General features: G+C 39.0%; 1 long non-coding RNA gene and 1 pseudogene across 2 annotated transcripts in view; one reads left to right on the top strand and one right to left on the bottom strand.

The window, feature by feature from the left end:
- Positions 1–453, top strand: LOC105509079 (annotated as a pseudogene). The gene has a single exon (XR_001001384.1). The product of XR_001001384.1 is annotated as a 40S ribosomal protein S25 pseudogene (transcript).
- Positions 454–7,513: 7,060 nt separating this feature from the next.
- Positions 7,514–15,557, bottom strand: part of LOC105509078 — a 30,758-nt gene continuing 22,714 nt past the window's right edge. Inside the window, exon 4 of the long non-coding RNA XR_001001383.1 lies at positions 7,514–7,538. This is a non-coding gene — a long non-coding RNA (uncharacterized LOC105509078). The remainder of the gene's footprint in view (positions 7,539–15,557) is intronic.

Below are 15,557 nucleotides of genomic sequence, written 5' to 3'. Positions count from 1 at the left end.
CAGTGTCCGCTGCTGCTTTCTGAGCTTCACAATGCCGCCCAAGGACAACAAGAAGAAGGACGCTGGAAAGTCGGCCAAGAAAGACAAAGATCCAGTGAACAAATCCGAGGGTAAGGCCAAAAAGAAGAAGTGGTCCAAAGGCAAAGTTCGGGACAAGCTCAATAACTTAGTCTTGTTTGACAAAGCTACATATGACAAACTCTGTAAGGAAGTTTCCAACTATAAACTTATAACCCCAGCTGTGGTCTCTGAGAGACTGAAGATTCGAGGCTCCCTGGCCAGGGCAGCCCTTCAGGAGCTCCTTAGTAAAGGACTTATCAAACTGGTTTCAAAGCATAGAGCTCAAGTAATTTACACCAGAAATACCAAGGGCGGAGATGCTCCAGCTGCTGGTGAAGATGAATGAATAGGTCCAACCAACTGTATATTTGGAAAAATAAAACTTTATTAAATAAAAAAAAAAGAAAAGATGCTTATGTCTATTAGACTTTTATCATGGTGCATCTGGAAGTTTAGCTTAAAGAAATGATGACTCAGAAGTTGGAGTGGACATATGAGAAAGGCCCATTAGGTAGAAGAAGGGTTAGACTCTCTTCACCCAGTACTAGAGGAAGGAAAATCACCAAGGGTGGATATGTTGAGGGGACCAGGTTTCAGTATAATCAATAGCTGGGGGGACTTTAGAACTACTGAACAGTGGAAATAGCTGCTTTACAGTAAGTCTAGTCTGTAGAGATGGTTAGGGACAGGTTGTCACTTCAAGGAGGAGAAGCCATCATTCATTCATCATTCATCCTTACTGAGTAAGAATTGAGATTAAATAAACTCTAACGATGTGTAGGAATTTGGATAAAATGTATTTTCCTGAAATTTTGTGAAACTACAGAACACTATTTATTCAACATTCCTGGATGCACTAAAAAGAATAGTTCTCCACAGGTATCTATAATTCTGATTGAATTGTCTGTGCCAGAAGACACTGTTATCTCAGCTGAGGGCAGAGACTATGTATTTATTTTTCTCTGAATCCCTAGCCCATAGGACACTGCCTACTATAGAGTAGGTATACAACAAATGTTTGTTGAGTGAATGTCAAATTAATTTTGTTAATTCTATTGCTCAAACTTAGACCGAGTACCCTCTGGGCGTAAGGTATGCCTACTCAAAATATATTGATAGCTAACATTTATCAAATTCTTATTATTGGCTAGGTGCCAGGATTTCATACACTGTCTCATTCAATCCCTATGACCAACCCTCTTAAAAAGATCAAGTAGACGCTCTCACTACACCCTTTTTACTAATAAGGAAACTGAGGCATGCAGAGACCAAGTAGCTCCCCCATGGTTACACAGAGAGTGACTCGATGATACAAGATTTAAATTTAGGTTGTGTGACTCCAAAGCCAACACAGTTCATTATTACAGTAGAATCTCAGTAAAGGAGTGATCATTAATAGGGTAAAATATTTTAAAAATATAGCTAACAATTATTGCATACTTTCTATATACCAGGTCCTAAGCATTTGTCCATTTATTCCTCACATTAGCCTCGCAAGGTAGGTGCTATTATTGTGCACATTTTACAGATAACAAACAGAGTCTAGGATTTTTGGATCTGGGCTTATCAGACTGTCAAACTTATCCTCCAAATGTTGTATGATCTTCTTCCATTTTTAGGGGTACTGAAAGAACAAGTATCCCTCCAAATAGAAGAAGAACAAGACACTGAAGGAGCAAGAACATTTTGGGGGATACCGAAGGAACAAGTCATGACTCCTCTTCTTTGAACTGTGTGTGTTACTTTAAGAAAATTATATTTGGATTTGATTTGTCACTGGATCTCCACCCATCCAACACTCTGTTAGGATAGGACCATTCCAAATGCTCTTTATGCATGCCTTCTGGGTATCAATTAGCTCTGAGTTCAGAGGCAGGTAGGAGGTGACAAGGAAACTCACAAAGAACTGAAAAATTAGGATCAAATGGAGATGGGTTCGGGCGAGGCTCACTATTGCATTGGCTATAGGAATAGCTAATAAAGTCCCATATTTGGAGGTCACTTAACCTCTGCATAGCCTAGTTTCACCATCTATAAAATGGAGTAGCAGGAGTAATTATACTCCTTCCTTCTTATCCATTTTCTAATTAAAACTTGTAACTTTTTAAATGGAAAGAATCAGGTATATTATAACACAAATGGAATTAGGTGGAGAAAAACTCGTGCAAGCCTCATTTTGTGATGTAGCCTAACTTTGCTTTATGAAACTAAGTCTACCTCAAAAGGACATTGAAGCCTCAGAATCCCACAAAATATGGCCCCTGACTCAGAGCTGGAAGAACTCAACCAGATAGATGGGCAGACTTAGATTGTCTTGGGTCTGGAGCTTATACAAATTTTGGACCCTCTTTAGGTAAAATAATACAAAATTAGACACAAATGAGATTTTATCACAGATCTTTAATGTGGATTAAATTAAGTCACATAAGAGGTAATTCACTCCTTTTAAAATATCTTCATCTAATCAAAATCAATCATACTTCTGAAATGATTCCAGATCTCATACATTAAGTTGAAATCAAAGGCTGTGGATCATGTTATAATATAATGAGCTTGGCTTTGTGGAAAGAGGCATAGCTTCCCTCTTCCCCCATTGGTTTTATATATTTGAGGTCAAAAGCCTTCTTGCTGAGAAAAAGAGAAAAGGGCTGATAAGTGCAAGAGTTCATGCGTGTCTGCAACAGCAGTTTGGTACAGGGAGTTCTGGAGGATAGCCAGGATGTGAGCCATGGCAGAAAATCAGGAGGAAGCTTGGTGTTCACCATATTAACCTTAGGCATCACCTGGGCAAGTCACTCATCAAGAAAACAATCTGCCTCTCTTGGCCTGGGAATCCCTCCTGAGTGCTTCTAGGCTGCGAGTGTCAAATGGTTCTTTAGAGATGCTGAGCAGAAGAGGATTTTCCATTTCACCTTTTGGCCTCCCCTTCTACTTCTTTCAATGAGGACTTGTGCTGCCTCCTGCCGGAGTGTTGTATGGAAGATTAATTAGCTAATATCGGTTAAGGGCCTTTGATGATGACTGCTAAGTGTTTGCACCATGTAATTGCCATTTTTTCCAAGGAAATGCCCATATAGTCACTAATTAGGCATTGTTGGAGCACCTCATGCCCTATTATTTTACAGTTGTCTTGTAATTAACTGGCATCAGTTCCATTTCAAATGACATTTATTGCCCATTTCCCTGGTTTAATTTTTGGAAATTTTATGGGAAGCCTGGGCATTGTTTCTTATTCACTGCAACTTGAATAATTAACAAGGTAAATATGGCTTTGGGTGGTGATATTGTCAACAACAAGAGTTCTTTAGAGATTTTAATTAAGAACACTACTGCTGTACTTTATGTGAAAGTTTATTATGATGCCTAAACACTCTAAGCTCTCCTCCATTGTGGATTGTGGCTCATGTCTGAGTGTTTGTGCCTGTGTGTGTGTGTGTGTGTGTGTGCGTGCGCTTGTGTGAATGTGTAATTTTTATGACAAACGATGTAATATGAGATGTGAGAACAAAGTCCTCCTTTGGCTTACCCTTCTCAAAGGCACAAACTGGAGAAGCTGATTAATTAATTTTTCTGCCATTTTCTTACTATAACCTAGAGACTTGAATTAACTCAAATCAAACATCACTTGTTAAATATTATAGTATCAGTTATTGGACTAGATGTGTTTCATGATTTCTTTAATCTTTACAGCAAGTCAATGAGGTCTCTCACAATGACAAGATGAAGATTCAGAGAGGTTAAGTAAGATGTCCAGAGCCACATAGGTAGTAATAGATAAAGCTAGAGCTCAAATTCAAGTCAGCCACACTCTGAAGCCTGGGCCCTTTCCACGCTATCTCTCAAGCAAAATTACTGAGCTTTCTACTTGGAAGTGAGTCTAGGTCACTCCAAAGGCCAACTCGTGCCTTCTCTAGGAAGTCTTGAAAGATCATTTATGTAAGTGCATCTTCTCACCTGTACTCTGATATTACTTTCTATTGCTTCTCATAGTTTGATTTTTATTTAAGCTGCGTGCCAGTGGGAAGGACAATATAATGTGACACTTAAAAAAGCATGAAATTTGGAGACAACTGGAATGTATTCCTTTTTCTGCCTTTTCCTATCTGAGTCATTTTGGACAAAATTCAGCACAGCTTAAGATTCATGTTGTTGACGTGAAGATGAAAGGAGAGCATGTGTGGAAAGTTCTCAGAATGTGTCATGGTACATGGGAAGCACACAATATACGGTGGCTGGTTGGATGGATAAAAACAACATAAATGAAGGAATGAATGGCAGTGACCTTTGCTGGTTTTTAGGATCACCTCTTCAACATTGCACTCTGTGTCAGTTCAAAATGTAATTTTAAAAATATAAAAATGAATCTCATAAAGACTTGAGAAAGCCAAGTATATCTGACTGAGTTCCAGACTGCCCCACTGTAGTAGAAAAACCTGACTAGATCACACGAATTATAATGGTGTATACAACGTCTTAAAAATAATGGCCACTAAGACCAGAATATGTTGATTATTAACGAGCTGAAATATGGGGTCTATTGTGTTGTGAGTTCCTCCAACCTATTTCATGAATAAAATAGAACAATGGAGGCCAACAGGAGACCTGGACTTGAAATCACAGGGTTCTTATCAGAATTTCAATTCCAATTCCACCATGTGTAATTACCTATGTGACCTCTATACACAATAAGCAGTAAATTTCACGGAACTACCAAGACTCCAGGAAGCCGACTCTGAATTGGAAATATATTTGTGTAAAGTTTATTGGGGGTGTTTTCTGGAGCAGCATATGTCAGGGGGTCAGAGAACCAGGATTGGGTCATACTGGTTGCAGGTGACTTCCCAGGCATTTCTGGAGTGGGAATAACCCTTCAGGGCTGAATTGAAGAAGGAATGCCAAGACTTTGAAGCCTTGCAGACTGTCCCCAGGAGAAGGGTGTAGCATTAGACAGAGGAGCTCTCTTTGGCCAAGAGAGGACATTTCCTGAGAAGAAACGTGGCTGTGAGATATCAACAACCCATAATTCCAGCAGCCGTGGGCATGAGTTTCTCAGTTCCGGAATCTGAGTGGAGCACCACAGCATCCACTACAGTGGTGAAAGAAGTATTCAAACTCAGGAAACCTGACCCCTCATGACTTCATTATAATTTCTTTCCTTGAAAATGACTATTATCATTTTCACTTCACAGTTCAAAATATAGAACCTCAGAGTTAAGTAACTTACCTAACATGCCAGAGATTGTAGGTACCATGATATACCACTAAAGGCCATGCACATTCCCTAGGACCATACATCTGCCTACTTTGATAGCAAATGAAAAGTCACTCAATAGATTGCTAAATTTTTCAGCATTTAATTATTTGCTAAATCTCAGAAGATTCAAGGGGATTATGTGTGTATGTACTTGCACACAATGTTTTAGAACAGGCAGATAGATATTAGCTGTTTCCCCCTGGAGGGTGGAAACACTCAGGACTTCAGAGGAGTAGCAGCAGAAAACCATTACAACACACTTCATATCAAGCAGATTTTGCGAGTCAAGTAATTGCTTGTAAACAGAACACCATGCAATAAACCCAATATATATTATTTGGACTTCACAAAATAATTCCATATTATTTCTGTAAGTAATTTTTTGTGTATCTCTGATGTTATGATGTACTCACTAGGGATATGGAGGTAAATGAAGCTTATAGATTGGTGATAGAGTTGTGTTGGATTTGGACTTCAATATTGCAAGAGGTTTCTGCAGACATGGTCACCCAGAGAATATTATAAACAGATAGATAATAGTCTTAAAACTTAATCCACTCCATCATTGCAAATCTGAGATAAAAGGAAAGGGAGGAGGGAGGAGATTTACTGAAAGCAATAACTTATTTGCTCCAGCCTGGAAAATGTCCTACAACCTATGGAGCTGTACTAATGTGTGAATGGGCCTCAACATCAGTGTCAATCCCTGCAGGGTTAGTTGGTATCATCATTAGCCTACCTACTCACAGGATGCCAGCTTCTGGGCATCAGGAGCTCATGGAGGCACAGTAGCACCATGAGACTTGTCTTCGAAACAGGACTGGTCCATGCATCCACTTCTTCCTCCTCATAGACCCCATCTGCTCTGGGAAGTTAGGGCTTCACTCTGAGATTCTGTATTTTCAACTGTAAAGTGAAAATGATAATAGTCATTAAGTCTAACCATCTCCATTTTCTTAATATTTGCTCTCATTAGCTTGGGCCACCTCAGGATCTGTGTGTCTCCCTAAAGGCACAAACAGTTCTCCTAGGCCTCTCCCAGCTAAAATATGAGAGCAGAGTCCAGCAGGACACTGCATTTGCAAGTAGAATGACATGGGCATGAGTCATGATTCCATCACTTTGTAACCAGTAGGCTGCTCAGTTTCTCTGGAGTTTGATTTCTTCATCTGCAAGATGAGGTTGGATAAGGGATAATAACCATTCACAATTGTGGGGAGCAAATGAGAATATTTGTGTTTTTAGAAGGAACTATATCAAAGTTCCATATAAATAATGATGTTGAGCTGGAGGGCTCTGCAGATGCATTTAGCCTGGGAAGAAGAAGATAAGCCTTTACTTGGAGGAAAAGGCAGAATCACAGCTGCTGGATTTGTTCTGAAATGAATACAAGACACCTTTGTGAGCCAGACTGACAAATTAGTCTGCCCCACTCCTCACGTGCTGGCTGTCAACTTGTGCCCCACTGCATCCTGTTCCCCATGTTCAAATTCAAAGAAGGTCAGAGCAAACAGTCACCCACTGCAATTCTAGAAATCTGTTTTCTCCTATCCATTGCACATTTCAACCCATCACATTAGAATAACACAGTCAGATGCAATTAGCCTTAGACTATTCAATTACCCAACGGGTTTCCATATGTCATTAAGCATCATCCTTGTGAGATCACAAGGGTGCCGCACACACAGAATGGTCATTTCTTCTACTTTGCACTTTCAGCAAATAAGACTTGAAGTCAGGTTGTTATGATAGTCTCAATTTAACATATCTAATTCCAGTAACTTAGAACTTTCATTGTATCTGAAAATGCTCAGGACCCATCACTGAATGTCTATTTTGATTTCCCTGGAGGTTGAGAAGGAGATGCCTTTCCAGGCTTCTGAGAAAACACATCCTTCTTGGGCCTTCATTTTCTTGCACAGGCTATTCTTCTTGCTATCAATATGTTTCCTTCTTATCTTAATTGGCAAAATCAGAACACAAGCTTCAAATTAGCCTCATGTGGAACTCACCTGTGCGTAAAGGTTTTCCTGAAGTTTGCAAAAGCAGAGAGAGTCACAGTCATGCCCCTTGTTCAAAACCCTTCTAAGCACATCAGCTCCAATTTCCAATTCTGTAGTTATTTGTTTAACTATATCCCTTTCCTGTAGACTGTGAAGTCCTTGAAGAATGGCACTGTATTTTGTTCATCTTTTTGATTCAGAACACTTAGTGTGGAATGAGCCTGAAATTATAAATTGAATAGATGAATAAATATACATAAATATAAAAATAGTTTTCAAATGTTTATTTTCAACAGAAATATTGAACTCATTGTCTTTTTGTGAAGTGACATTCATTTTTTGAACACCATGCAAAATTATGCTGGCTATTTTCCAAGGAATAAAACAATGGAAAATTATACCAGCAAGATGAGATTTCTTCACTTCCTCTTTTCTCCACTGTGTGTAAGTTTATGATTTTTTTTTTATTTCTGCATTAGCTATGGGCTGCTATAACATGCATGATTATTTAGTGGACTACTAGACTTAATGATAAGATCTGTCTGATATGCAGAATGATGTCTTGGAACTGTCACAGCTGAGTTGGGAGAAAGATATAGCTCAAGATGAATGGCTGAGGCCGGGCGCGGTGGCTCAAGCCTGTAATCCCAGCACTTTGGGAGGCCGAGACGGGCGGATCACGAGGTCAGGAGATCGAGACCATCCTGGCTAACACGGTGAAACCTCGTCTCTACTAAAAATACAAAAACTAGCCGGGCGAGGTGGCGGGCGCCTGTAGTCCCAGCTACTCGGGAGGCTGAGGCAGGAGAATGGCGTAAACCCGGGAGGCGGAGCTTGCAGTGAGCTGAGATCCGGCCACTGCACTCCAGCCCGGGTGACAGAGCAAGACTCTGCCTCAAAAAAAAAAAAAAAAAAAAAAAGATGAATGGCTGAATTCAGATTAAATCATCACTCTTTGGACATCTACTAAAGATTGGATATAGTGTTGAAAACATGACCTACATTATCTTAATAGCCAATTGACGCTAGCACTGCTGTAGTGCAGGTGTAGAAAGGGAGGCCCACAGAAGTGATTTAATTTGCTAGAGATGACCCAGCTATTAAGCATATGCTGAGTCCAGATGTCTAGTTTCACACAGACTGGGAATGGGCTGGGATTCAGAGAGGACATGGGAGTGCTTAGCTAGTGGATGTGTCTCCAAGATAGTCAAGTTCCTGCCAACCCTGAGGTTCTGTGATCTGCGTGGCTTGGTGATGACCTCTACTGGCTAAACTTCCTGGGCTGGCAAAATGCAGTGAGGTTGGAGATTGGGGGGAAGAAGGGCAAAGGATCTGAGTTTGAGTATTAGTCTAGTCGCCTATTGGATGCATTGGGTATTTCTTACTTAATGCCACTGTTCTGCCTATGCCTTTCCATGGCTCCCCAGTGCTCTTTGCACAGAGATCATGACTCTGTCAGTTGCTGCATGGCCTGCCTCTCCTTCCCACTCCAGCCTCAACTCATTCCATACCCTGCTCCCTGCCTTGGGGCTGGGCATACCAGGAGGCTTCAGAGCCTGTTCTCTCTTGCCTTTGCAAGTGCTATTTATTCTGCCTAGAATTCTCTTCTCATCTTTCTTGTGCCACCTGAAAAAAAGCCTTTTCATCTTTCAGCTCTCAACCCAAGCGTTTCTCAAGGCAAGCCCTTCTGCTATCCCAGGGCCAGCTCACCTTCCGCTGTGAGTCCCAGTCTTCCTTTCCTTCAGGGTACCTCACTTGCTTTGCAGGTAGTATTCGCTAATGGATTCGGTAATTGATATTGGTCTTTCCTTTTAGACCAGAATCTCCATAAGAGCAGGGACAGCGTAGCATGGCTGGCACAGATTGTGTTGTCTACTCACAGACAGCTACTATCTAAACATTTGCTTGCCCTCTCTGAATCCCAGATAGTCTCCATTCTGTGTGAAACGAGATTATGGTAGTTGGCAAATCAAAACTTGTGATTCACTTTCAAAAAACTGTTTGCCATTTCTTCAGAGTACAAACTCTAATTGGTCAAATGATTAATAGTGCATGAATGGAGAAGGAAGGAGTAGACACAACTGGTCTTATCAATTGCTTAGCTGTCTGTAAGGCTTGAGCTGCAGAGTTCTTGTTATTTTGTAAGTTTTTGACCTCTGGAGGAGAATTCCAGAGCTTGTCTACCTATCTAACTAGGAGCCCATGTTCACAGTAAAATCAATTCTTCATGTAGTATGGAGTTGAGGGATCGGTAAAAGCATTGACTTTGAAACTGGACCACCCGGATTCTATCACTTATTAGCTCTGTGAATTTAAGTGACTTACTTAACCTGTCTCTGACTTAGTTTTGCCATCTGTAAAGTGGGGGCTATTACAGTATTTATATTGTATGGTTGCTGTGAAGATAAAATAATTTGTGTTTATTTTACAAAGTGTTTATAATAGTTCCTGACATATAGTACATGCTATATAAGTAATTTCTATTATTTTTATTTCTTTTGGAGATGGCACATGCTATGCCTTTTCAAGTGCCAGCCCCTATAAACACTTCCTTCCTAGGCATCCTCCCATTTCCCCAGTAGCTATAGCTGTTTCTGCCTCCCTTCTAATCTGAGTTGCTAAAAATTGAGGGTGTCTTACTCTTAATCTGTGTTGGCTTATGACAATATTGGTTGCTTTTTCCCTCTATTTCCCATTGCAAGGCTTAGTTCTCCACTAGTAGGAAATGGTCCTGTTGTCTCAATTATACTTGGGCTCTGCCCCAAGAAAATTTGATTGACCAGGTGCAATCAGGCAACAGGAACAATGCTGGGTGGGGGAGAGCTTGAGAAAGGTGGCTTTTGCTGGTCTGAGTCAATACAGTTCAGCTCCTCTGTGCTAAGTGGAGCTGCAAGTTCCAACGTCAGTCTGTGTGCTCACTCACTCTCCCCTGGCTGATCTCTCAGTGGGCTCCTTAGCTGGCAAGCTGGCATTACACAAACAGGAATGCTAATGAAATGCCTTTCCAAGATGGGCTGCCAGGCAATTTAAACACAGAACTAGTTATTAAGGCTCTCTAATGGCATAAGAGAGTTGAGACTAAAGTCTGAGTTGGCTAAGGCAGAGAACGTTGTCTGGTATGGAAGACAGAATCCAGGCTGTACCAAGTAAGACATCAGTGACCTTATCTGTGGACTTTCCCTTCCTCTCTGTGGCCTTCCCCATGTGTTAAAGGAAAAAGCTCATTCATCCATTCAACACATATTTATTGAGCTTCTACTGTGTTCCAGCCACTGCTGGAGAGATGAACTCTCAGATGCATTATGTTGAAATCATTTTGTGAAATACATGACTGAACGTTCAAATATGGTGAACCTGGGGACAGGAGCAGATGGACTACAATATCTTAACCTGTGTAATCAACACATGGCAGAAAGCATGGTGCATAAGATGAGCTCTGAAAATATTTGGTGTTCTTTTAAAAATTCTGCTTTTGACTTTCTTACTTTCTAAAATGTTTGTATACTATTTTATTGATGTAGTTTTTCATATTGATTATTTTCTTCCTTCTATTTACTTTGGGTTTACTTTGCACTTCTTTTTCCAACCTTTGAAGGTGGAAACATGAACCACTCTTAGTGTTTTATTTTTATAAAGTTGTAAAATTTCCTCTAGCACTGCCTTAGCTGTGAATATTTTTTTTATTTGCTGTGTTTTTACTATGATTGTTTCAAATATTTTAGTGTCCTTTGTGATTTCTTTTTCAACCTATGTGCTATTTGGAAGTGTGTTGTTTAACTTCTAAATATTTGCGTATTTTATGTTTTTAGTTATTGAATTCTAATGTATTTCCTTTGTACTCAGAAATACAGTTGGTAAGCACTGTGGCATTTCCTGTGAGCTCTCGAAGAGACTGGCTCTATATATGTACAACTCAGCTCTGGGCCAAGGATCCACTGAGATTTCCCCATTCAGCATTCTGAGGACTCGTGTTTGAATAGTGCCCTTCTCTTTGTTAATCTGCCCTGCAAATTCCAGTATGCATTCGCAGCCCTCAACTTTAATCTCTGCCACCCCAGCTCAGCAACACTGCCGTGCTTTCCTTGGGCTCCATCTCCTTGTAACATGCAGATCCCTGAAAGTTCCCTACCGCAGAAAGTTGAGAAAACATTGATCTCACTACATGTGTTTGCTTTTTTGCTAGCATTGCAGTCCTCCTCCAAAAAATGCTTCACCTATTTTGTTCCGTTTCATAGTTGTTTACCTTTGTGAAGGGAGGAAGAACAGCCTAGGTAACACCCATACTCTGTTGCAGCCATACCCAAAATATTACTTTTTAATTTAATCTTATTTAAGTTGCTAATATTGACATAACCAGGTGGATTCTGGAAGTTTAGGTTTTAAAATGCATATTTTTTAATTTCCAAAGTGTGCTTATTTTGTTTTTGCCAGGACCATCTTTTAGGTTTTTAATGTAACTTTTCTTTGCCTATCTAATTGTGATTTATTTCTGTTTATACATTTTGAAGAAAAAATTATTAAATCATCTTTTTCACCATTTGTGAGCTTCCGTCATTTTGAGCAACTAAGTTGTACCTGCAATTGCTATATAAAACCTCTTTCTAACAATATCTGAACAGTGCTTTTTACTTGATGTTTTTTAAAGATAACATAAAGAACTAGTTACAAATGACTAATTTAATACATAAGATCAATTGTGAATGACTTCCTAATTGGTTCACTTAAGCACAATGTCATCATCTCACAGTAAAATGATATCCTGATGAAACTCTAACAGGTTGATGCCTCCCGTCTTTGCCCACTCAGGTGACAGTGAGTACTTTAGTAACGTATTCTGGGTAATACTGCTCTCTTGTGCTTGGTTAGATGTTCTTACTAATTCATGTCTGATTTTACACATTTTGCTGAATCTCTTCTGTGGTTCATACTTGTCCATGCCAGGTGTGCCAAATAATTCTGTTTCAGATAAGTCACTACCTTGTATCTGTGTGGAAAGTGTAACTCCAGAGACTTCTCAAATTCTTCATTTGTAATTCCTTACAGAACACCAATTATGAACACCTTTCATTTATTGCACTTTTACAAAAGCTATTTTTGTTTCTATTGCCTATTGCATTCATCCATAAAAATGCTGAAATTTAAAGGACTTTTTTTCCCTCTTTCAAAGTATACTCTGCAAAAATTACTTTGCTTAAGCTCTTGTTATCTGAGAATGGCTTCTCTCTATAGCAAGGAGAGGGGATTAGGCTGCTAGGGTTTGGATGAAAAAATAATACAAGTTTATGTTATCTTTAAAAAAGCCTATTTCACTTGGTCAAAGGTTATTGATGCTATACTTAATTCCTGTGTCATATTGTAAAATAATTCCTAGATGTAATCATCTTAGGTTTTGCCTTTACTTATTTAATACTGATTTAAGATGCCAAAAATGATTTAGTAACATTTATTTTGGTTATTTGAAAGCTTTTTTTCTTACTCATTGATTCTTTCACATATTTCTAATAGATAAGACTGCTAGTGCAGTGAATTCTTGTAGATGAGGTATTATTCTATCTTCTATTCACTTGTATTGATTCATCCAGTGGATAGAATTTAAAATCACAAGTGCTACGATTTTAAGGAAAATAATAATCCTCCATACTCTGGAGGTTACAAAATAAACAAATTTCCAGTGTTCACGTTGCTCAAAACATAGATAAAGGTCAGGCAAAGTTACATGTAAAATTAAATGACAACTCAAATTTTTTAAATGGAAAAAATTAAGGAAATTTTGTAAAAAATAAATGGTTGGGCAAATAATGTAGACAGTTCATAGAAGAGACTGAAGATGGGAGTGGCTAAAAAAGCTTTTTATAGAGATTGTGTTGTCAATTGTATAACCTTTGTATACTTATTATACAGAGAAAAAACCCTTGCTGCTTAAACCCTATGATTGTGTTTCTATGCAAAGGTTTAGAAGGCTCTTTGTTCTTTGAAATACAACAGGCCATGCTGTCTAAGTTACCATCATATCTCCATCCTATTTAATTCATAACATCTCATCCCTCTGCTCTCCTTGTTCCAATAGAGAGCCTTGAGCTTTCTAGAGCCCCAACTTTCCACTTTCATTGTTGCCTCCTCACTCGCAAGGCTATCCGAGGTTCCCTTGAGGCCAACAATGAGACCAGCTCCATATTCTAATTCCAAACAAGGTTGCAGATCACCATGAACTTCTTCTTCTTTTTTTTTTTTTATTATACTTTAAGTTCTAGGGTACACGTGCATAACGTGCAGGTTTGTTACATATGTATACTTGTGCCATGTTGGTGTACTGCACCCATCAACTCGTCAGCACCCATCAACTCGTCATTTACATCAGGTATAACTCCCAATGCAATCCCTCCCCACTCCATGAACTTCTATGTCCAGGTCACAAGTGCTGGGATAGGCTCCAGCTACCCATGACCCTGAACTGAAATAATCGGGTAAATAATTATCCTGTTTTTGTTAATCTTTCATATATATATATATGAAAGACTATATGTATATATATGAGAAAGATTTTTCATATATATGGAAGATTATATATATAAAATAATTTTCATATATTATATATATATATATAAAATATATACGAGACAGAGAGAGCGAGAGGGTGCTCACATTTGTTTCAATGTTTACCATTAGAAGTGCTTTGGTTTTTGTTTAGAAGTTTGGTGATGTTTCTGTGACCAACAATATGCTGTAGGAACTTAACTTTGCTTGTATCAATGAACCTATTTTGTTATAAATCCTTTCACTTAAAGTCACAGTTTTCAAGAACTTGTGGATGACATTGAGGACTTGTTGTATTTTCAATTCATCCTCTTGTTTAATCCACATTATAACCCCATGGAGTGGATACAGTAATTTTTATTTATATTTCACATATGAAACTCAGATATTGAATAGGGGAAGGTATAACCCAAGACTTAGGACTTGGATTCTCAGGCTCTTTCTTTCACCCTCTACCTCATTTGGAGGTCTAAAAATTGGAAAACAAGACAAAAAGGATATAAAAGATACATCTTTTATACATCTTTTTTTTTTTTTACATCAAAAAAATTGTCAGAAACGAAACCTTCATTTTTCAATGTGAAGGAAGTTTTTTGTGTGTGTGTGTGTTCTGTTTCCCCATGGTTTTGAGTTTTCCAACTTTCTTGCTTTCTCTCCTGGGCTAAAAATTCCATAAATTTCCTTCAACTGATTTCCAGATCAATTATGCAAACTCAAGAGACTTATGTAGCTTGAATGCATTTGAAGATAACCTTAATTAGGGATGCTTGGGTGAAATCCGTAGGCACTGGTATCTCATTCGTTTTATTGGGGCTGTGGTATTTTACTTAAAGGATCAGAAGTGTGTAATAACAAGGTGAATTATGTGGTCGTGACCTGAAACTCATTATGATCATCATAAAACTTTTGAATCTTTCCCCTCCCTTTGCCAAAGTCCTTGGAATAGGGAAATAACTTAGAATGTTAAACCACTGTGCCTCCAGATCTTTTTGACACAAATTCACTCCACAAATATTACCTATGCATGATCATGAAGCAATGATACTTCTTTTCTTCTGTCTAGGATGTGGTTATAAGGCACTTTGTTCACTAAAGTAGGACATGGATGATTGGAGGTGTCAGAAACAGGAATGGTACCTGCCCAAGGAAGGAGGGAAAGCTGGGGTGGACAGATGGCTGGTATACCTGGGATCTGATAGGGAAGGGCTAGACAGGTGGCTGGTACAGCTGGGATCTGAGTTCAACAGAAAAGCACTGGAATCTACTCAGAGGAAATGATTGAAAAACCTGTGAGTTAACAGCATCAGGGACAACTGTTCACAAATCACGAGGCTCCAGTTTCTGAGCTGAGTTGAAGGGCAGAGGAAAGAAGTTAGGAAGGGCTAAAAAGAACAGGACAGTATTACAGGAGTTAGATGATTAAAACAAGAATTTAAAACAAGCTCAAGGAACATGTCAGAGATTCAGTTAACTGGAGTGGAGAATGAGATCCTGGCAGAACCAGTAACAAATATTTCTTTATTCTGTATCTATGTATTAGACGAAATCTGCTCTAATCACATCACAGGTAAGAATAAGTTTATCCATTTGATTCACAAGGGCTTTTTGAGCACTTATCATGTTTGTAGTAGGTGATGGGAATTCAGTAGATGAAACAGAAAGGCATCCTGCTGTCAGGCAGTTTATATCCTAATGGAAGGTGAGAG

This window comes from Colobus angolensis, unplaced genomic scaffold (genome assembly GCF_000951035.1).
Source record: "Colobus angolensis palliatus isolate OR3802 unplaced genomic scaffold, Cang.pa_1.0 Scaffold17, whole genome shotgun sequence".
Lineage (NCBI taxonomy): Eukaryota > Metazoa > Chordata > Mammalia > Primates > Cercopithecidae > Colobus > Colobus angolensis.
This window is presented reverse-complemented; position numbering and strand designations above follow the sequence as displayed.